We start from the raw sequence: 22,538 nt of genomic DNA on the forward strand, positions 1-22,538 counted from the left end.
GGACAGGTAATGGGTAAAAAGGCCTGGGCGTTTCAGTGGATCACAGGGCAACTGTGAAAGGCAACTCTCGCTCCAGAGCTCCTCGCAACGTTGGCCAAGGTGCCGTCAGACTGGCATGGCTCCTATATACTCATTGCACTTGTTCCTTTCACAGGTGTTGGTCCCTAAAACATATCCTGTACTCTTCATTCCATCTTAGTGTCTGCTTCCAGAAAACTCAGCATAAGGAACTGGATGTGAGGCATGGTCCAAGAAAGCAGGTGATAAGACAGGCCTTTGATGTTGGATCACTCACTGCCAGGCTGGCAGTGAAAATCCCCTCACTAGTAATAGGTGTAGGCCCAAAGTGGTGGTCCAACTGCGAAAACATTCATGGGAATTGGGAGGGTGGTCCCATGGAAAGGCAGTCACCAGTGGGCAAGACGTACCAGGCTTTTATGGAGGAAATAGTAGACACTTCTGAACCTTGTGAGCCTACAGAAGTGGCCCATCTAGTAAGAGTTAGTTCTCCATCCCACTGACAGAAGATAATGAGAAGTCTCTACTCAAAAGGCACCAGGGACTCTCCACATCTCCCTCCCCACAACCTCTCCTGCCAAATAGGCCTAACACTAGGTTTAAGTTGCAGCATAACTTAGCTGGGAAGGTATGTGCCTGATAAGGGAGGAAAGGGACTATACCCCCTAGAAGCTACAAGAACTAGCCGGCACGCACCATAGGAGTTCAAGGAGTAACATACGGGACTAGACTCTGAGGGTACTTAATAAAGGGGAGGTGGATCATAAAATTGGATGTGGAAGACTCTACCTACTTGCGAGTGGTCTCCAAAGATATAGGATTTCATTCCCTGGTGAGGACTCCAGGAAATAGTACAACACCCTAAAAGCATGGGAAAAGTGATGGCCCAAAATGAGTAGATGAAACGCTGGAATTGCCAAGGTAGATGGTGGGAAAAGGATTAAAAGGTTCAGCGAAATAGGCAATGTGAAATGGATCTACTTTGTAAAGCTGATAGAAACCCTGAAGATGATTATGTTCCATGGGATAAACCTGGGGACACACTCTAAAGAATGGTCTGATGAGAAGGGTACCAGTACCACTAAGAAGTTCAGTGATGGATCCCCTCTGCAGACGAGGCCTGATAGTCGGAGAGGTAGTCACAAAACTTAGCTTGCTGATACCAGTGTGTATGAGAAGATGCCAAAAGTACAGAGACCAAGTAGTGGAGCTTACACACCAGAAGCCACAAGGTCACAACTGCCATGATGGCTGCCAAGGTCACAGTGACAGTCAAGAGGGTCTGATCAGTAAAAGTGTTACGGAGATGGTTAACAGAATATAAGATCCTTAGGAGCACAACAGATGGGCAAGGAACAAGAATACTACCCAATTTGTACCAGTAGAAGAAATTAAGACTGGATGACTGGGACACAAATGCAATCACTCCAGTAAAAATTCATGATTCTTGGCCCAATTTCTAAACCTGAGCCAGTTTTCTGACCTGAACCCATTGATTTGATAGGCTATGTTCACAAAAGGAAGGTTCCTACAAAATCATGGCATATATACAAAGTAATGATTCCCTCAGTCGTTTCCCAAAGAGATCTACAGCCATTTACTCAGGTTAAGGTACACTGAGGAAAGAAATGCCCAGAAGTTTCAAGGACTCCTGAACCATGGGTCTAAATTGACACTGATATCCAGAGATCTGAAGTGTTACCATCCTCACTGTTACAGTGAAGGAGTAGAAGAGCTGGGTAACACACAGAGCCCTGGCCAAGGACAAGCTTACAGTGGATCCTCTGGATCTGTGGACGCACTTGACGATCATCTCCCCACCCCTTGTCTAAATGTATAATAAGAACTGACATATTTGGCAGTTGAAGCAATGGCCAGACACATTGGGTCCTTGAACTATGGAGCAAAAGCTATCACAGTGAGTAAAGACTAATGGAAACATGTGATAAACTGCTCCATGACCAAAATAGTAAATCAACAACAGTATTGCATCACAGGAGGGGAAGGCAAATGACAGAAATTACTGCAACTCTTAAAACTTAAAGGATGCAGGTACAGTGGTCGCCATCACAATTCCATTGAATTCAGTGGGCTGGCCCTGCAGAAACCCAATAGTTCCTGAAGGGTGGCTGCAGACTACAGAAAGCTCAACCAAATAGTAGCCCCTAGATGTAACTAACCCATCTGCCAAACGTAGATCTTTGCTAGAGCAGATTCATATAGCCTCGATGCAAGGTTTCTAGCCATTGACTTGACAAATACATTTTGTCCCAGGCACAAGAGGATCAGAAAGAGCTAGCACATGAAATGACAAAAATGTGTATTTATAGTTGTGAAAAGGGCTAGTTAACGCTTCTGCGCTTTGACATACTATAGAACAAAGAAAAATGCACCATGTGGACACACTGCAGAACGTCACACTGATCCACCATATAAATGACACGTTAATCAAAGTGAATGAGGAAGGTGTACCAAGCACAGTGGAGGCCTTGATGAGACTCAAATGCTACAAGGAGCAGGCGATAAACTCCATGAAGATCCAGGGCCTGCCACATCTATAAAAATATTTAGGGGTCAAATGGTCAAAGATGTGCTAGGACATCCCCTTCAAACTATAAGACAAATTATCATATCTTACATCGCCTACCATGAAAATGGAAACAAAACATCTGATGGGCCCTATTAGGGTCTGGGGCACCTTATTGCATTACCTAGGAATATAGCTTTAGTTCATATACTAGGTGAAATGGAAGGCTGCCTGCTCTGACTACAGCTTAGAATACAAAACGGCTTTGCATCAGGTCCAGGCTTTAAAATGTGCAAGCAATTCTGCCGCTTGGACCATGAGATCCGACAAACCGTATGGCATTGGAGGTATCAATGACGAGAAACACTGCCACACGCATATTTGGGCAAGCTCCAGGGGAAAAGCCACAAAACAAGACGCTGGGGTTCTAGAGCAAGACCATGACAATAGCAGTAAAGACCTGACAAACTTACAAAAAGTAACAAACAACTCACAGTGTGCTACTGGGTCCTGGTTGAGACAGAATGCCTGAACATTAGACACCACGATTCTGGGAGTGCAGATTTTGCCCTGTGGTCTGGGGTCTGTCAAATGCACCAAATCACAAGATTAGGTGGTCCTGTCAGTAATACATCATAGGACAGAAGTAGTCCATCTTGAATTAGTATGAATAGGGCCACAGAGCACAAGCAAGATGCATACGGAGGTAGCCAAGATCTTCATAGCATTCACCACTGTGTCCCCAGAGCCCTCTCTTAGCTGACAGTTATGGCCACATGGAGGATCGCATACCACCAGCTTATAGGATGAAAAAGCCTGAGCTTTTTCTTTGTGGATACGAAGGCATCCATGTGTGGGTGTATGTGGGTGCTAGCCAAAAACGGACAGCACCTGCAGTTCAGCCTGAGTCAATGAGGGCCTTGAAAGACAGTAGCAAGGAAAAATACTCATAATGGGCAAAATTTGGACAATGTACCTGGTTATCCACTTTCTGTGGAAAAAGAAGTTATGAGTGGTCTGGCCAGCTAGCAAGGGACCTGGAAAGAAAAAGACAGGAATATAGAGGGCAAGGAACTCAATGGTAGAGTCATGTGGATGGGCATGTGGGAGGGGGGACCAAGTGTATCACACGATAGAACCATTTGTATCACACGTTAACAACCACCAGAAAGCATCTACCACGGAAGACGCACTGAAAAAAACCAAGTTGATGAAATGACTTGGCCAGTTGACCTTAATCAACGTTCATGATCAGGTATCCCCAAACTGGAACAATGGGTGCATAAACAGATTGGCTATGATGGCAGAGATGAAGGCTACACGTGGACCCAACAGCAGGAACTCCCACTTAAGACTGACCTCACTGATAGTGCTTCTCAATACCCAACCATTCAACACCGACACTGAGCCCCCACTATGGCGCTATCCCTCAAAGAGTTATACTGGCTACTTGGTGACAAGTTGGCCATACTGAGTCCTCCCTACTTGGAAAGACCAGTGGCTTATTCTCACAGGAATATAAGACTGCATTCACCATTCCTGTCAACAGGACCACAGCCAGCACTACTCTCTGAGGGCTTATGGAGTATTTGATTCATGAGCCTGGGAGCCCACCTATCATTACATCAGACCAGCATACCCAGTGTACAGCACAAAACATGTGAGTGGGACCATGACCAAGAGATCCAAAGGTCTTATTAACACCCAGAACCTGCTGAGCTGCCAGAGCATGGGAATGGCCTGCTGAAGGCACAGCTCAAAGCACTAGGTCACAGGCAACATTTGATGAGGACAGGGAACCGTCCTTCAAGACGCCATCTATGTCTTAAATCAGACACTTCCATTTGGTATTGTGACCCCCAACAGAAAACATATGTATTAGAAGTTAAAACAGATGCATCAGGGAAACAGCTCTTAATGCTGAAGTTTGAGCACAACGTTTGCTCCCACTTGGGTCCTCGGGCAGATCCCAGCCCACCGCCCTGTGTAGTGTGGAGAATCCCTCTAATCCCTGCTAGTGCACGGGCTAAGGTAGGGGTTTGATGAGCCAGACATTATTCCACTCATGTCTTTAGCCCCATTCCTATGATCACAGGAATTATATGAGGTTACCATGTTTGGAAACCAAGTTTATACTCTAGGATTGTTGGGAATTAACTGATTTAAAATAAAAAAACTTGACCTTGAGCCAAGTTTTTAAAATATCTGAGCTTCTTATTGTCACTTGAAAACTGGAAAGAATAATACAGTGCTACCTCAGTTTTCGAACGCAATCCGTCCCGGAAGACCGTTCGAGTTCTGAAACGATCGAAAACATCCGATAGCTAGGCCTCAGGATCTTGCACTCAGCGGAAGCCGTGTGACATGAGCGACTTCCGAGGCGTGTTCGAAAACCAAAGCATTTACTTCCGGGTTTACGGCGTTCGTAAACTGAATGTTCATCAATGGAGACGTTCGAAAACCGAGGTACAACTGTATTGGTCTGGGAACCAAGGAGGGGAGGCAAAAGTAACCATACTTGTTATGGCTTGGATTTGTGTCCCCCAACAAAAATGTTAATGTGAAGTCCTAACACCCAGTATCTCAGAATGAGACCACATTGGTAGAGGGTCTTCAAAGAAGTAATTAAGTTAAAATGAGGTCCTTAATGTTGGCCTTAATCCAGTATGACTGGTGTCCTTATAAGAAGAGGAAATTTGGCTTCTTGTCCAAGGCCACCAACGTGGTATCCAGGCACTTTGTGGAGGTTGGCTGGGTGGCCTACATCTCCTTTGGGCCTCATGCAGGTAAGCTGGTCGCTAATCTAAATGTTATTGATCAGAACAGGGCTTTGATAAGCTTGCACTTAACTAAGGAGATAGGCTATGCCGTTCAAATGCATGCAGCTCACTGACTTCATCCTCAAGTTCCCACACAGTACCCGCCAAAAGTATGTCCAACAAGCCTGGCAGAAGGCAGATCTCAATATAAAATGGGCAGCCACAAGATGGGCCAAGAAGATTGACGCCAGAGAAAAGAAAGCCAGCATGACAGATTTTGATCATTACAAAGTCACGAAGGTAAAGCAAATGAGGAACTGAAAAATCAAGCTTGAAGTTAGGAAGCTTCAAAAGGCAGCTCTCCTGAAAGCTTCTCCCCAAAAACACTTGCTGCTAACAGTGCAGCTGCAGCAGCTGCTGCAAAGGTTCCAAAAAAAAAAATGACTGCTACCGGCAAGAAGCCTCCAGCCCAGAAGGTTCCTGTCCAGAAAGCTGGAGAGCAGAAGGCAGCGTCTCCAAAAGCTCAGAAGGGTCTGAAAGCTCCAGCCCAGAAAGCACCTGTTCTAAAGGCATCTGGCAAGAAAGCATAAGAACATAAGAGGCTATTATAAAAGTTTAAAAAAAAAGGGGTGGGGGGGGATTTGGACTTAGGTATAGAAGGAAGACAAGGTAAAAGATACAAGTAGAAGTCTTCTACAAGCCAAGGAGAGTCCTGGAACAGATGCTTCCCTCGCAGCACTGAGGGAGGTGGGCATACTGCCTGGCATTTCAGCCTGCCTCTGAGCAAGTCTGACAGGTAAGACTCTCTCCAGAGCTCTGTGCCCGGTTAGCTGAGCCTGAATTGCAATTCAACTTCCTCATCTCCCCAATCTGATTTTTCCCCAAACCTTTCGTAAGCATTGACCCGTACAAAACATCTTGCATCCTAAAGTGTGTTTCGATGTCTACTTCCACAGAACACCTTCGGTGAGAGTGGAGAAGCTATGTCCTCTGAGGAACAGCTGAAACATTTGGGGTTTTCTTCTGAAAAGAGCTAATTTCAAAATGACAGGAGAACTCTTTTTAACTATATCAAGACTTGGGATAAGGTATCAAATACAGTAGAATCTAGGGGTGACTGAGTGCCTTAGTTGGTTAGAGTGCGAGCTCTGAACAACAGTATTGCTGGTTCGATTCCCACATGGGCCAGTGAGCTGCACCCTGTACAACTAGATTGAAGACAACGAGCTGTCGCTGAACTTCTGGAGGGGTGGCCGGATGGCTCAGTTGGTTAGAGCACGAGCTCTCAACAACAAGGTTGCCAGTTCAATTCCTGCTACGGGATGGTGGGTTGTGCCTCCTGCAACTAAAGATTGAAAACGGGAACTGGACTTGAAGCTGAACTGTGCCCTCCACAACTAGATTGAAGGATGACTTGACTTGGAGCTGATGGGCCCTGGAGAAACACACTGGCCCCAATATTCCCCAATAAAATTTTAAAAAAAAATTCAGTTCTCAGAGATTTCCTTAAAAAAAAAAAAAAAAAAAGTACAGTAGAATCCACTAAGTTTGCTCTGCGTGGTTCCCCATGTGGTATGTGGCAAAACTTGGTATGCCTAACAGGAGGACATCACAAGCAGACAGATTTGGGCTCAATATAGAAAGACAACATTGTAGCATTTCGAACTATGTGAAAAATGAAATGGCCTGGACATGAAATCCTGCCCTAGAAAACGTGCAGTGGAAACTGAATGAGATTTCACAGGGTGATGGTAGCAGAGTTTCCTGCACTTGTTGAGGGTACAGGCTAGGCGACCTCTGAGCTTCTGAGGCTATGCGGAGACTCTTTTGCGTCATGACATGGGGGTCAGCTTCTTTTGAAAAAAAAAAAAAATGTTTTGGCATGTTCAAAAATTACAAAGCTGGGGCAGCCGGATGGCTCAGTTGGTTAGAGCATGAGCTCTTAACAACAAGGTTGCTGGTTCAATTCCCTCCATGGGATGCTGGACTGCACCCTCTACAACTAATGATTGAAAAACTGCGACTGGAATTGGAGCTGAGCTGCGCCCTCCACAACTAAATTGAAGGACAACAACTTGGAGCTGATGGGCCCTGGAGAAACATACTGTTCCCCAATAGTCCCCAATAAAATTTTTAAAAATAAAAAAACAATGAAAATCCCAACTTTAATGTGGCAATAAAACATTTAAAACAAATTACAAAGCTAAATTATGCCATCTATCAATTTAAAACAATACAGAAGAGTAGAAAGTAAAATGGCAGAGTCTTCCATTTCCTCCACTCTCCCAATCTCACAGCCCAGAAGTGACCACTGAGGGTATTTGACATGTAATCCTCCCGAAATCTATCTGATCACTTACTATGACGCAGGCACTGTCCTCTACTTTACATATATTTTCTGATTTGATCCTCACCCTCAACGATCCTGTGAGGTAGGTAACTACCATTCCTGTTTTACAGATGAGGAAACTGAGGCTTACGGAATGTCATAAATTTAGGACATGTGATAGTGACAGATACAGGAGTCAAAACCATCTGTGTCTCTAACCATGGATGGACTCTTACCCATGACATTATACTACCCGAGATGAAATGGGGAGAGGGGGGCAGAGATGAGCAAATATAATTATGACAATTATTTGTTAGTGAAAAAAAACAATGTTTCTAAAAATTTTCAAGTTGTAATGGCCATACACAACTTACTGTGAATCAAAAGATGTATCACATTCAAGTGGGTCAGCAGGTTCTAGGAAGTCACCTGGAATTTCTGCCACCCTGACCCTTGGGGATCCATTTCCTCCAACACAGTAGCCTCTGAGAAATCTATGCTACTCACAAGTATTTATGCTCAGCTCTCTTGAGGATTCAAATTATTCTACAACAGAGGATCTCAACCCTGGCTCTACATTAGAATCACCTGGGGAACTTTTTACAATATACCTAGGCAGAGCCCCACCCCAAAAAATTCTAGGAAAGGGCTTGAACACCGGTATTTTTTTCAAAGGCTCCTCCAATTAGTCTAATATCAAGCCAGGGGATGTCAACCACTGCTCTAAATCAATACCAAGGCCCTGAAACATGGAAGGCACACCTAAGATAAACGAATAACATTTGCATCTGGACAACCTTGGGAAAACAGGATTCATAAAAAAGTAGTGCAATCACTGCTTTCTTCCATGAAGGTTCCAGAATAGTCTGTGGTGTTTCTGTGGTATATAACGACTCCTTGCTGTCTCTCTCAACACCTGAACGCCTTGTGATCCTATCCAGGAGGCTCAAAATCTGGGATTAAGCCTGACCTGAAGGACGCAAAATTTTAGAAGGCCAAGGGCAGCCCCTTTAGTGACTCAGGGATATTTATTAAATTTACACATAAACTCAACCTGAGCCCTGTATTATCAAGTCTTTGTTTACCACTGCATCTCTAGCACCAAAACAATGCCAAGTTCGTACACGGTGCTTATTATTATATATGTTATATATTATACTTATTGAGTGAGTGAATGCACAAATGACTGAATGGACTTGTGATCACCTCTCAGATTTTGGTTGTGGGCCAAAAGAATACCAGCATCACCTGGGAACCTGCTAGAAATGCAAATTTGCCAGCAATTTTCATTTGCATTTCTAGGAATTCAGGGAATGGGGCCCAGTAATCTGTGCTTTGTCAAGCCATCCAGGCAACTAGTATTACCCTCAAGTTTGAGAAGTACTCACAGAGAAAAGGTGCCAATTCCTCTGGAGGTGACACAAGGCCCTTCACCCTCTGGTCACCCTCTGCTCCCAACTTCCCTTTCCATCCCTTTCTCCCTTGGCTTCCCTCCAAGCATTCAGGCCATCAGACACACTGCACATCTCCCTCGCTCCAGAATACAGCATGTTCTTCCTATCAAACATTTACTCGTTCTGTAAGAACCCACACATATCTCTTCTTTGGCATTTTCTTTCCTGTTTTCCATTCTTCTATTTATTCAATCACTAATGCAGTCAGCCAACAAGCACACTTCTAGTTGATGACTACCAGACATCTAAAGATAAAGAAGGTGCTGTCGAGCCAGCCCAGTGGCTCAGGCGGTTAGAGCTCCATGCTCCTAATGCCGAAGGCTGCCGGTTTGATTCCCACGTGGACCAGTGGGCTCTCAACCACAAGGTTGCCGGTTCGACTCCCGCAAGGGATGGTGGGCTGTGCCCCCTGCACCTAGGAACGGCAACTGGACCTGGAGCTGAGCTGTGCCCTCCACAACTAAGACTGAAAGGACAACAACTTGAAGCTGAATGGCACCCTCCACAACTAACATTGAAAGAACAACAACTTGACTTGGAAAAAGTCCTGGAAGTACACACTGTTCCCCAATAAATAAAGTCCTGTTCCCCTTCCCCAATAAAATCTTTAAAAAAAAGAAGAAGAAGAAGAATCTGTCTAGTGGGAGAGGCTGAAATACAAATGAAAGGTTAAAACAGTCTGGTTCACCTTAAAATATTATGGAAAAATAAAAAATAAATGGTTAAAATGGTAACACACACACACACACACACACACACACACAATATCGTTAGTGATACAACAGAGGTGATCACAGGATCCCATGGAAGTTGAATTATCCCAAACTCTGTGCAATGTGAGGAGAATGGTGCTCTGGAAGTGTCAAAAATGAGGTGACACCAACAGTCTTGAAGCACCAAAATAAATAGACCGGGACCCAATGTACAGCATGGTGACTATAGTTTAAAATACTGTATTATATACTTCCAAGTTGCTAAGAGAGTAGATCTTGAAAGTTCTCTCCCCCTCCCCCATGAAAAAATGGTAACTACAAGAGCAATTTACCCCATTGCGGTAATCATTTCACAATACATTTATGTATATCAAATCATCACATTGCACAATGATATATGTAAATTATATGTGAATAAAGCTGGAGAGGGGGGATAAAAAATATTTCAAAGGCAAAGCAAGTTTTGCCAGACTTACCTTACTCAACTTTGCTGGTTCCCACATGTAAGCTCACCATTCCTTGACCCGCTATTCTCTAGATACAACCCTCAATCTGCCTGGTGAGCCGTCTCCTACTGGAGGCCCTGAGTTTGCCCCTCCAAACAACTGCACTGCTCTGGGGTTCATCTCTGGTCCCTTGCTCACCATCTTCCAAATATGGCCCTTTCATTGTGGCCTAGCGTTCTGAACTCTTGCGTCTGTTTTCCTATTGCAAAAAGCTCTACAAGACCCTCAGATACCAACTTTTTTTTATGAGCACGCTGCATTGCAACCTTGAAGTCAATGGTAGAGCTGCAATCTGGAAACACACACACAAAAATAACTTTCATCTGTTGTTTAAAGCTAAATGGCCCATTTGGGATTAAATCTATGACCTTGACCTCATCAGTGTTGGGTTCTAGCCAACTGAGATCTGACTGGCCCACTGTGGTTTGCTACAAATAATATCCTCAAGGCAGTTCAATATTAGTGTTGAGACAGACCTTTGTAAAATGGCTGGAGTCAAGGACTCATAGGTAGCCAGGCTGTGTATAGTAAACAGGAGTCTGTGCTTTCACCTTTCAAAGCCACTTGAAATCTGCCAGAAGGAAACATTTCAGAAACTGCTCCATGGGCATTGTTCAAAAGCAACTTGATCAAGCTGCTCTAACTAGAGGCCCTGAACACCTGAAGACTCCAGAGGGTTTGTTTCCAGCTCACTTAATCTCTGGCTGTTTAATAGAAAGAATATCTTACCATCAGTGCAATGATTTATAACTTGAGAGCATCTTACTTTTCCAATTTTGGGGAGCTAAAGCTATTTCAGGAAGGAGTGATTTTTACGTATTCCTAGACATGAACTAACTAAAAATAACCAGTGAAAATGAACACAAAATTGAGAGTCAAAATGTGGTTTACCTTCTGTTGCTACACAGCGAGGCCCAGAATTAGCTGCTCCCCTCCCCTCTGCTGCGCTGGAGTGGGCATTAGTCCCTGGAAACGCACTCAGCAAGCAAGCAGAATGGGAAATATCTGCTTGTGTGACGGCTAGAAATCCCTGAAAGGAGTCCATTTGCCCCCTGCCCCTCAGTAACCCCCAATTACTATACCATCACTTCTTTCTAGCTTCATTCTTCTGAATGCCATTAAGCTCTTTTAGCTTTCAAGAGCCCGCTATGAAATACACATGACAAACACTGGAAGGCGTCAAAGCATGAACTCTTACAGTTATCACGTATTAGGGAGAGGGTAAATGAGGCTCCCAGAGATTTTCTGGCACTGTGTTCCAGGGAGAAGGGACGATAAGAGAGGTCAGATACTATCAAAGATATGACCATTGGGCTGGCTTGGGTATGGCAGAGCCAGAAGCAGGACTGGTCCTACTGTTGTTTGCCATTTCCAGAGGGGATCCTTTTCCTTTCCTTCAGCAGTCTTGTGGTTCAAATTTAGATGCTGGGCAACACCAATTCTAAGTATTAAACCCAAAATTCTAGCCCCATGCCTACCCTGGTCAGTTGGCTTCTTTTAGACCCTCTGTGTGGTTCCTCTGTGCCCGTCTCCAACAGCGCCCTCTTCTGGGCTGGGTTGTAAGGTCACAATTCTGAGTCCACAAGGATTCTACCAAATTGTGCCGATTCCAAGAAGGAAATGTACATTCCGGAAGGGCTTAAAAGAGAGCAGCGAGGGGCGTGGCCAGTTAGATCAGTTGGATAGAACGTGGTGCTGATAACACCAAGGTTGCCGGTTCAATCCCTGTATGGGCCACTGTAAGCTGCACCCTCCTTAAAAGAAAAAAGAGAGAGAGAGAGAGAGAGAGAGAAAGACGGCAGCAAAAATTTGCTCACAAAACCAGGATCTAGTCCTTCATGCTTGAAATCCCAAGTTTTTCTCCCCTTATTTGACAAAAATAGTAACTGGGTCAAAGATAGAAAAATCACTACCTCTCCTTTTATTTACTTCTCCATCTGTGTACAGGCTTCATCAATGATGACAGCGGGAACTGGCTTTGCTTTGGAGCTCTGCTTAGCTATTTGATGTGAGGAAGCAGCTGGGAGAATATATACACATGCCATTCCTGGGCCCTGCTCCAGAGGGGTCTGCCATTGGGCTTCTCCCCATTTGCCAAGTGACAGACTGCTCAGGGAGCTTGTTCCAGGACCCTCAGAAGAGATGTCTTCCCTAATTTGCTTTTTTTAATGTCATACATGAGAGGTATTTTAATAATATTTGATATGTATTTTTCCTAAACATAAAAGTAATAAATGCCCACTCTACATCACTTGGGGAACAGAAAAGTAAAGTAAAAAGAAGTTATCCATTATCTGACTACTACAAATTAACTGTAATAATTACTTTCATTTATGTCTTCTTGGATTTTTTCTGTGCATACTTACAATAATAAAGAAAATTATGAGTTATTTACAATCTCCCCCTGCAACACTTTCCAGTATTTTCTAAGCAAGGGAAGTCGAGTCACCCCTCACATCTCCTATATTCAACAAAGCAAAGTTGAAGGCCAAGAGGAGACCTAGCTTGTTCTGCCTAAGAAGGCACTAGAGCTTTGTTGTCCAATATGGTGACCACCAGCCACACATATGCATAATTTATTTCAAATTCTGTACAATTAAATAAAATTAAAAATATATTTCCTCAGTTGCACTAGCCATATTTCAAAGCTTAATAGCCACGTGGGGTTAATTTAACTTAAATCAATTAAAGTTGAACAAAATTAAAAACATTTTTTTCTCAATTGTGTTGGTCATACTTCAAGTGCTCAATAGCCATGTGGTGCTAATGATGACATATTAGACAGAGAAGTTTATAGAACATTTGAATGATTGTAGAAAATTCCATTGGAAAATGCTTAACTAGGTAACCACAGAAGAATAGAGGAGGAAAACATGTGGGCAACAGAAATGGGGAGTTACTGAAGGGGTTTGAGAGAAAAGGAAAAGGAAAAAGTAGCTGCAGAAGGACATTAAACTTTAGCAAGAGAAAAATGTTTGAAGGGAAAGTGATTTCGAAGGTTTTCCAGATTGATATATGAAATAACTCGATCCCTATTCTATCTTCTCATGAAATCCTCAATAAAACCCATGTAATTTGTCTATTTTTAGACTTGGATTTCTGGGTATGTGTATTTTAATGTGATATATGAGGTGTGATCAAACAGTATGATGAATGTTGCTGACGAGTACCATCCAAGGGAAAGGCAGGGATCTTGAATACAGGAGGCGGCATGTCGAACCTTAGTAACAATGTGTGACAAATTTCAACTTGTTCAGTGCAGGCAGTCAGGTGTGAGCTACGGTTGAGAGAAGGTGTGCTTTAAAGTGTGTCATAAATCCTCCTCCATCATGACAGTGCTCCATGTCACACATCACTTCTGGTATGGCAATTTCTGTCAAATAAAAACATTTTGGTGTGTTCTCATCCACCTTATTCACCGAATCTGGCACTGTGCCACTTCTGTCTCTTCCACAAAGTCAGAATGACCATGAAAGGTAAACGTTTTGAATCAATTCAGGACACCAAGGTAGCCACGACAGCGCAACTGAAGACACTCATGAAAGAGGACTTCCAGACTGCTTCAAAAATGGCAACAAGGATGGGATAAGTGTGTTCAAAGTGAGGGGGAGTATTTTGAGGGGGATTAATGGCAGTGTGTTTTATACTATAATAATTTTTTTTTTTAATTTAAACATTCACTGTATTGTTTGATAACACCTTGTGCATCACTGACCTCAAGGTGGACATCTGCTGGAAACAAGACAGACCTACATTTCTGTTATGTACGAAATACAATGGTATATAAAATGCATAAAATGATATTGTAACAAAATATGTTTTCCCAATCTTTAAAAACATTTTATTTTTCAGTTACAGTTGACATACAATATTATATTCGTTTTAGGTGTACAACATAGTAATTTGACATTTATATAACTTATGAAGTGATTGCCCCAATGAGTTAGTACCCATCTGACACCATACATAGTTATTAGAATATTACTGACTATATTCTCTGTGCTGTACTTTACATCCCCATGACTGTTTTTATACCTGGCAATTTGTACTTCTTAATCCCTTCCCCTTTTACACCTATCTCCCAACACCCCCTCCCATGTGGCAACTAACAGTTTGTTCTCTGTATCTATGAGTTTCTTTCTGTTATTTATTTTGTTTCTAGATTCCACATATAAGTGAAATCATATGGTATTTGTCTTTCTCCATCTGACTTATTTCACTTAGCATAATACCCTCTAGGGTCCATCCATGTTGAGAGCTTGTCCACAGCGAAGGAAGCTATCAACAAAACCAAAAGACAACCTACTAAATGGGAGAAGATCTTTGCCAATGATACATCAGATAAGGTGCAAAAAACAATCCTATTTTAAAGAAACTTGGGCAGAGGACCTGAATAGACATTTCTCCAAAGAGGACATACACATGGCCAATGGACATATGAAAAGATCCTCAAGGTCACTAATCAGAGAAATGCAAATTAAAACCACAATGAGATATCATCTCGCACCGGTTAGAATGGCTGTCATCCATAAATGAACAAACAGATGTTGCTGAAGATGTGGAGAAAAGGGAACCCTTTTGCACTGTTGGTGGGATTGCAAATTAGTGCCACCACTATGGAATAGAACATGGAGGTTCCTCCAAAAATTAAATATAGAACTATCATGTGAGCCAGCAATCCCACTTCTGTGTATTTATCTGAAGAAATCTAAAACTCTAATTCAAAAAGACATATGCACCCCTATGTTCATTGCAGCATTTTTACCATCGCCAAGGTATGGAAACAACCCATCGCTCATCAACAGACAACTGGATAAAGAAAATATGGTACATATATACAATGGAATATCACTCAGCAAAAAAAAGGTGAAATCTTGCCATTTGTGACAACATGGATGTCCCTTGACTTTTTAACTTAGCACTATAACACACATTTCTTGGATTCATCCTTTACACACACACATACAAAATATACATGTTATCAATCACACATTCATTCCTTTAGATATATTTCTAGATGTCAAATATACTGAGTTAGAAGACATGCACATTTTTAAAGCTCCCAATACATACTGTTAACTTTTTTATAATTGCCAACAGTATAGTATCCACATTTCCATTTCCTTAGACCTTCCCCAAACCTACATGTGTTTATTCTTTTTATTTTTTGATGTTTTCAGAAGCTAAAGCATAGTATTTATTTTAATTAGAAGTACCTCTGAAGTTCCTGAAAAGAAGTGCAGAAAGAACAATACCAATGCTAACACTTTAATATAATCTTTAGCTTCTTAAAGCATCATGAAAATCCTCTCCAAGAAACCCAGGAAAGTCACCTCAACCCAATAACTCAATCTGAACCAATCTCTTCTGACTTTAATCTCTAAATTACCTGCTATGTCTATGTGAACGCTTAGCAATCTGCTTGTGTTCAACATACATCTCCATCTACCCCCACTGGATCAGGATTTTATTCTACTCCCCTATAAAATACCTCTGGGACTTTGCATAATGTTTTATACACAGAGAGCAAATCATGTATGTATTCAGTTGAACTGAGGCACTTTCGCACTTCTTTCACATCTTAGGCTCATAGTGGCAAAATAGAGAAACATGGTGCTCACAGTACCAGAAGTGGGTTTGAGTCCTACCTCTGCTGAGTGAACCTCTCTGAGACTCAGCTTCCCCATTCATAAAATGAGAGTTGGCACATGATGTTTCCGGTCCTTTCCGGATCTATATTTCCGGTCCTTTCTGGATCTAACACAATTCTATTCCAAAGTCCACACAGTGTGTGTAGGGATTGGGGTAGCATGAGATGGGAGAGGTGTGTGTGTTCATGTGAGCCAGTGTATGCAAATGTCTGTGTAGGGAAAGGGAAGGAATGATTAATGGATGCTCTGCCTCTCTGCTGGGCGACTTTGGAGATAAGGAAAAAGGAGATGAGGCAGCTACAAGTTTGAACACCAATTAGATAAGCCTTCAAGATACACAAGCCCGTTCTAATAAATTGTTTTGTGATGCCCACTCTGGGCCATTGGGGGAAGAGATCCCATGATGCTCTGTGCAGCTAAAGGTCACATTAAAGTGCCGTTTGCATTGTTCTTTCTCTACTGAAGTCATAACTAAAATGTCTGGGTAGCTTAGATCTTGATTAAAAGCAGCAAGAGAATTTCCAACTTGAGTTAGTAGCCCCCTGAGGCTGACATTGAATGGTGCTAATATTAAGAGCCTCCATTCTAATTACCACTTGGAACAAGCTTTATGCCAAGGACAGAACACTTCATCGGTGGCATGTCTTGGTGCCAGGGCCTCATGAATAAATCCTGGCTGCTGCAGATTTTGTGTAGTAATAAGCGTTTGCAGAAGGGCCTGTCTTTATCCTGACAAGGGATAGTCTTTTAATAGAGCACCACAAGCACCCAACATTCTGGTCACAGAGAAGAGAAGAAGGCTCTCTGAGGCATAAACATGAAGCCAGGATCACACAATGTAATGTCAGCCTGAGGGAATCTACTACTCTGCCTTGTTTTGTTACATCTGAGTTCAGTGAATCAGGGAGTCTTTCCATAGATTCATCGTGAAGAACCACACTTAGCAATGCCAGCTGCAGAAGTTGAGGACACAAAGAACATGGACAGTCATTTTCCTAATGGGGTTATTGATGTCCCGAGAGCAGAATGGATTTCCACAGGGTCACGGAAGTGTTCAAGTGGCAGACTGGGACAAGCAGCCAAGTATCCTACACTCAGTTCAGTGGAAAATACTGAGGAGCACGTCTGCTTCTGTTTCATTCACGCAACCAATATTGACTGACTTCCTACCATGAACCAGGCATGGTGCGAAGTGTTGGGGACACATCTGTGAATGAGGCAGATCTGTCTTCCTGGGAGCTTTCTAGGATAGCTGCCTCTGGACTGACTATAAACCACTTGCCAGAACTCCAAAGCCCCATCTGCGGTCCATTTGCACTAGGACCAAAAACATCAGTTTTCTCTTACTGTCAAGAGTCCAAAGAACCTCATTTCAGTGACTGAATGACTTCCAGGTTTCCTTTTATTTGCCACATCCTCTCAACAAAGAATTTACAAGAGACTAGAAGCCATTTATATTCCTCTTTGTTGTGAAATTTCAAAAAGTGTTCTGTCTTCTCTATCGATTGTATTATGCAGACACTAAAATAGAAGTAGCTTCCTTTCAAGGGCATCAGTGCCAATCACGGATTTTACCAAATTCACAGTGCCTTTGAGGCCACATTTTCATTCGTTTAGAAATGCTTAATGGTTGTTTCAGGAGGAAGGAAATAAACTAAAAACATGTTACATCAAGTCAGTGACTGAGCCGGTACCAGAACCCCAGGCCTACAGAGACCAAATGAGAAATGATTTTCATTATTTCTGGAACTTTGGCAGTGGATGTGGGAAGAAAACAGACATTTCCAAGACAGAATCATCAGAACTAAAGGGTCTACGTTAACTCTATAGTCATGCATCCCACAGATATTTATTGAGCCCTTGTTATGTACCGAATTTGTGCAAAGGGATGAACATGGAATGATGAACCAGATAGACAGAGTCTGGACTTTCAGAGTAACCAATCTTAGGAATTTGATACAGCTGACATTCTGTCCCTCTGCCTTCCTGCTGTGTGTCATCTAGCGCACAATTTGTCTTCAATGGGATGAGTGCAATTAGGGTAACCAAGGTCCGGGGGAAATAAATCACTATTCTGTTCTGTCCTCTGAGCTGTTTCTGAAAGTAGTCACTATACCCTTGATTACAGATATTCTCATTTCTGCCTACATTACTGAATGTTCTCAGATAGCTAAGGAGAAAAGGCAGACCACAGCTTCCTGCCATCTTGAGAGAAAACCTCCACTCGGTGTATGACTCCCAAAACTTATTCCTAGCCCCAACCACTGAGTTTTAGTTCTAATATCCAGCTTTCTGCTTGCCAGCTTCACCTGTTTCTCATGTTGTATTCCTTGGTTCTGCAAACGGCATCATCCTCCCCATCATCCATGCCCAAAGACTTGGCAGCTTTGATTTCTCCCTTCCCGAGGTTCCCCCACCTCTAATTAATTGTCAAGTCTTCTCTATTCTACCTTCAGAGTCTCTCTCCCATCTGTTCCCTCTTCTGCAACATCTGAAGGGACTTTGATGGCTAATTCTGTGTCAATTGACCGGACGAAGGGATGCCCAGAGAGCCAGTAAAACATTATTTTGCATATGTCTATGAGAATGTTTCTGGGAGAGATAAGCATTTAAAACAGTAGACGACTAAGTAAAGATTACCCTCACTAATGTCAGTGGGCGTCATCCAGTCTGCTGAGGGTCTGAATAGAACAAAACAGCAGAGGAAGAATGAATTTGCTCTCTCTGTGTGAGCTGGGACATCCATCTTCTGCCCTTGCACACCTGCACTCTTGGTTCTCAGACCTTTGGACTTGGACTTGAACTTACACCATCAGCTCCTCTGGTTTTGAAGCCTTTAGACTGTGACTGAATTATACCATTGTCTTTCCCGGTTCTCCAGTCTCCAAACAGTAGATGGTAGGACTTCTTGGTCACCATAATCACTTGAGCCAATTTCTACAATAAAGCGGCATATATATGTCCTGTTTCTCTAGAGAACCCTAATACAGGGACTGAGATTCAGAGAGGACAAGTAACCTGTCCAAGATCCCACTGTCCGTTAACAGCAGAGCTGTTGTTGTAGGCCGTGTACATCTGACACCAAAGTACATACTCAAGCACTATGGGAGATAAGACCCTTATTTACTTTCACTCCTCCAACTGCAGTGCCTTACTAGACCTTATTTACTGTCTCTCTCCAGCCTTTACTACAAAACACTTCTGGCTAAACTTCCTAAAGCACAAGCTTTTACTAAAATCTTTTATCATGGCTCTCTAAATCTTATCAGTTTCTCCCTGCTTAGTGTATTCCAGGAATGAAAATAAGAGCAACGTGGTTTAACTATATAGTAGGTGCAAGAATGTTTTAATCATCTTGGTACCTTTCATCTTGTGTCTGGAATCATGTTTAAGTCATGAAACGTACCCCAATCATATTTCCTTCTGGAGCAACCCTAATTCATGATTTGTCTCTAGTCCCACGGATAACCTTATCTCCTCAACTAGAGTGTAAACTCTTTGAGGTCAGGTGTCATGTTTTATATATCTTTCTATTTACCTCCCAGTGCCTTTGGAGAAAAAGAAATGTGAAAATACTGAAGAAAGAGGGATTGAGTAATGCACAAAGGAGCTGATTTTTTTCTTCCAGTTGTTATGAAGGACTCATGAGTATAGAACACACCAATACTGCCCAAACTTTTCAATTAGAAAACTGGCAAGTGCTTATTTTGCCATGCTTAGCATTCTGTTTGTTCCCATTTACTTTTCTCCATTGCCTTGAGTTACTTATATTAAGTTCAGTATTGTTGTTTCTTGAAGGCAAGCACTGACTCACTCATCTCATTGTTCACCCCCTGCCAAAGCACCCAGTGCATTACTTTGCACATACTAGGGAAAAAACTAATTTTAAAATAAAGCATAATAACAGTAAAGGATAATAGTATATATACCAGTCCATGGACCTTCAGTTTGTGCTGGTTTGCCATTCTTCCAAACGGATCATATCCCAAATGGAATTCTTCATTTCCCAAAACCAGTCCCCTCTGCCATCTCCGTTCTGTCTTTGGCATCAGTGGCACAAAGAATCTCCCAGTCTCTCATACTTGATATTTTGGTGGTCTTTTTGATGAAAGTAAGATGTACATGGAAATACGTCCAGGCTGAACTGTTCAACGGACATTTGGAAACTAAGGCAGAGGTGGAATGGTTACTTTCAGAGAAGAGGAAGGATCTTGCTCTTCCTTTTTTGACTGGAGATTAGAATGATAAATAGTACGTACAGAGGCAGGGATGAGTGGAGGTGGGATAAGAGGATATAGAAGGGACTCAGTCTCAACAAAGTAGAAGAGGTCATTTATTAAGGCTGGGGGTGGGTGCAGGCTTGGAGTAAAGGTCTGGAAAAACTGGTGTCAAGAACTCCCTTGGGTATTGACAAGATTGAAATTCTGCATCAAGGATCCTGAATCAACCTGACATCCTTAAGTAAAAGTCCCATTGTTTGCAGTTTTTGAAAAATGACTGTAGAGGCTGACTCATTTAAAAATTCATCCTGGACAACTCATGGGTATAAGATGGATATTCTTTGGGTAGAGTGGCCAACTTACACAGGTCCCATTTATAGCATAGGTAGCGCACAGTTCCACTTTCAAAACAAATCATTCTAGATATAGTATGAGATGATTCTCCTTTGCAATTCCTTCATTACAATGTTAGAATGGGATAGTAAGTCAATTCCTAATTATTCTTTATCAGTTTTTAATGTTACTTGAAGAAATATGTCTGTAACCCTTATTTTTGTGCTTCTAACGTCTTCCAAACTTTAGCTTTATGTAGGTCATTTTTTACCTTCTTATTTTAAAGTAGACATAGAAAACCACACAAAACAAATGTAGAGCTTAGTGAATTATATAAATAATACCCTTGAAACCACCCTGCAGGCTAGAAAAACAATAGCCACCCCAGAAGCTCCTCCAACAGCCCAGTGCCAAATACAGCTCCCTCTCTCCATCTAAATATAACCTCTATCCTGAATTTCAATCCTTTTTTCTTTTTTTATTATTCTGAGACTTCATCACCCAAGGGAGAATCACCAAACATTATAGAATAATCTTGTCCAGTTTTTGAAAAACTTGTTTTGTTTTTTAAGCCTACTTTACTCTCCCTCCATCCATTTCTTTTCCCTACAGTTTATATGCCAAAGAACTCATGCTGTTTTGCTTGCGGAGTTTCCCATCATCTGCATGTTGCTGATCGCATACTCATGGCTCATTTCAACGTGGTCATCTCTCACGTGGGCATCTTCTCACTGATTCAGGTCTTAATCGGTCTCCTGTTTTCATGTTTTTCTTGTTAGCAGCTACGGGTGCTCAATTTCAAAATGATCATATTCTATCATTTTATTTTCAACTATTGGCTGGAAAGATTTTTTATATAATTCACATACGATAAAATTAACCATTTTTAAGTGTACACTTCAGTGATTTTTAGTATATTCACAAAGTTTCGCAGTCATCACCAGTTTGTTGTTGTTATTGTCCTATGTCTAGTGAATCTTCTGAACTAATTCTGCAGCCTGCGTTCTCTGTCATGTGCGGTCACTTAAGTCTGCTTAGTTAGCACAGCGATGAGTTAATGAGGAGACAGAGCTTTCCTTAAATGCCTAGGATCAGTCAGTCTCCCCGTCTGTAAGTGCAGGCTCTGTGGGCGCTTTGGGGAATGCTTAATACTCAGCCAGGCCATTTTCAACTATGTTTTTATCCTTTACTTCCTCCTTGTGCAAAGAATGAATGCCAGTCTGCAGGTGACAGGTTAGGGTCTTTTCGTGTCTCGCCTGAGTATGTGCACTCAGGCACATACAGCCCTACAAATGAGCGTGTCCTTCTCGATTCCAGGGAATAGGCTGGAGCTTTTCAGAAGTAGCTACTGACATCTCATTCCCCAGTTTTTCCTTTTTGGCTTTTTTTTTTTAAAGACTTTATTGGGGAAGGGGAACAGGACTTTATTGGGGAACAGTGTGTACGTCCAGGACCTTTTTCCAAGTCAAGTTGCCGTCCCCTCAATCTTAGTTGTGGAGGGTGCCGTTCAGCTTCAAGTTGTTCTTTCAGTCTTAGTTGTGGAGGGCGCAGCTCAGCTCCAGGTCCAGTTGCCGTTGCTAGTTGCAGGGGACGCAGCCCACCATCCCTCGCAGGAGTCGAACCGGCAACCCTGTGGTTGAGAGGACGCGCTCCAACCAACTGAGCCATCCGGGAGGCAGCTCAGCTCAAGGTGCCGTGCTCAATCTTAGTTGCAGGGGGCAGAGCCCACCATCCCTTGCGGGACTCAAGGAACCGAACTGGCAACCCTGTGGTTGAGAGCCCACTGGCCCATGTGGGAATCGAACTGGCAGCCCTCGGAGTCAGGAGCATGGAGCTCTAACTGCCTGAGCCACGGGGCCGGCCCCTTTTTGGCTTTTTTGATTAGCCAATTGTTTGCCCCATTTGACTGCCTCAGGCAGATTCACGTTAAACAATTGTCCCCAAATATTTTTGACAAACATCTCTGGGAAAAGGGTTTTTGCACGAGGTGAGCTATGTGTTCGATTTTTTTCACTCCCTATGAATCTC

General features: G+C 42.6%; 1 pseudogene; it reads left to right on the forward strand.

The window, feature by feature from the left end:
• The first annotated feature begins 5,180 nt into the window (after positions 1 to 5,180).
• Positions 5,181 to 5,894, forward strand: LOC109457512 (large ribosomal subunit protein eL14; annotated as a pseudogene).
• Positions 5,895 to 22,538: the final 16,644 nt, after the last annotated feature.

This window comes from Rhinolophus sinicus, chromosome X (genome assembly GCF_036562045.2).
Source record: "Rhinolophus sinicus isolate RSC01 chromosome X, ASM3656204v1, whole genome shotgun sequence".
NCBI classification, from domain to species: domain Eukaryota; kingdom Metazoa; phylum Chordata; class Mammalia; order Chiroptera; family Rhinolophidae; genus Rhinolophus; species Rhinolophus sinicus.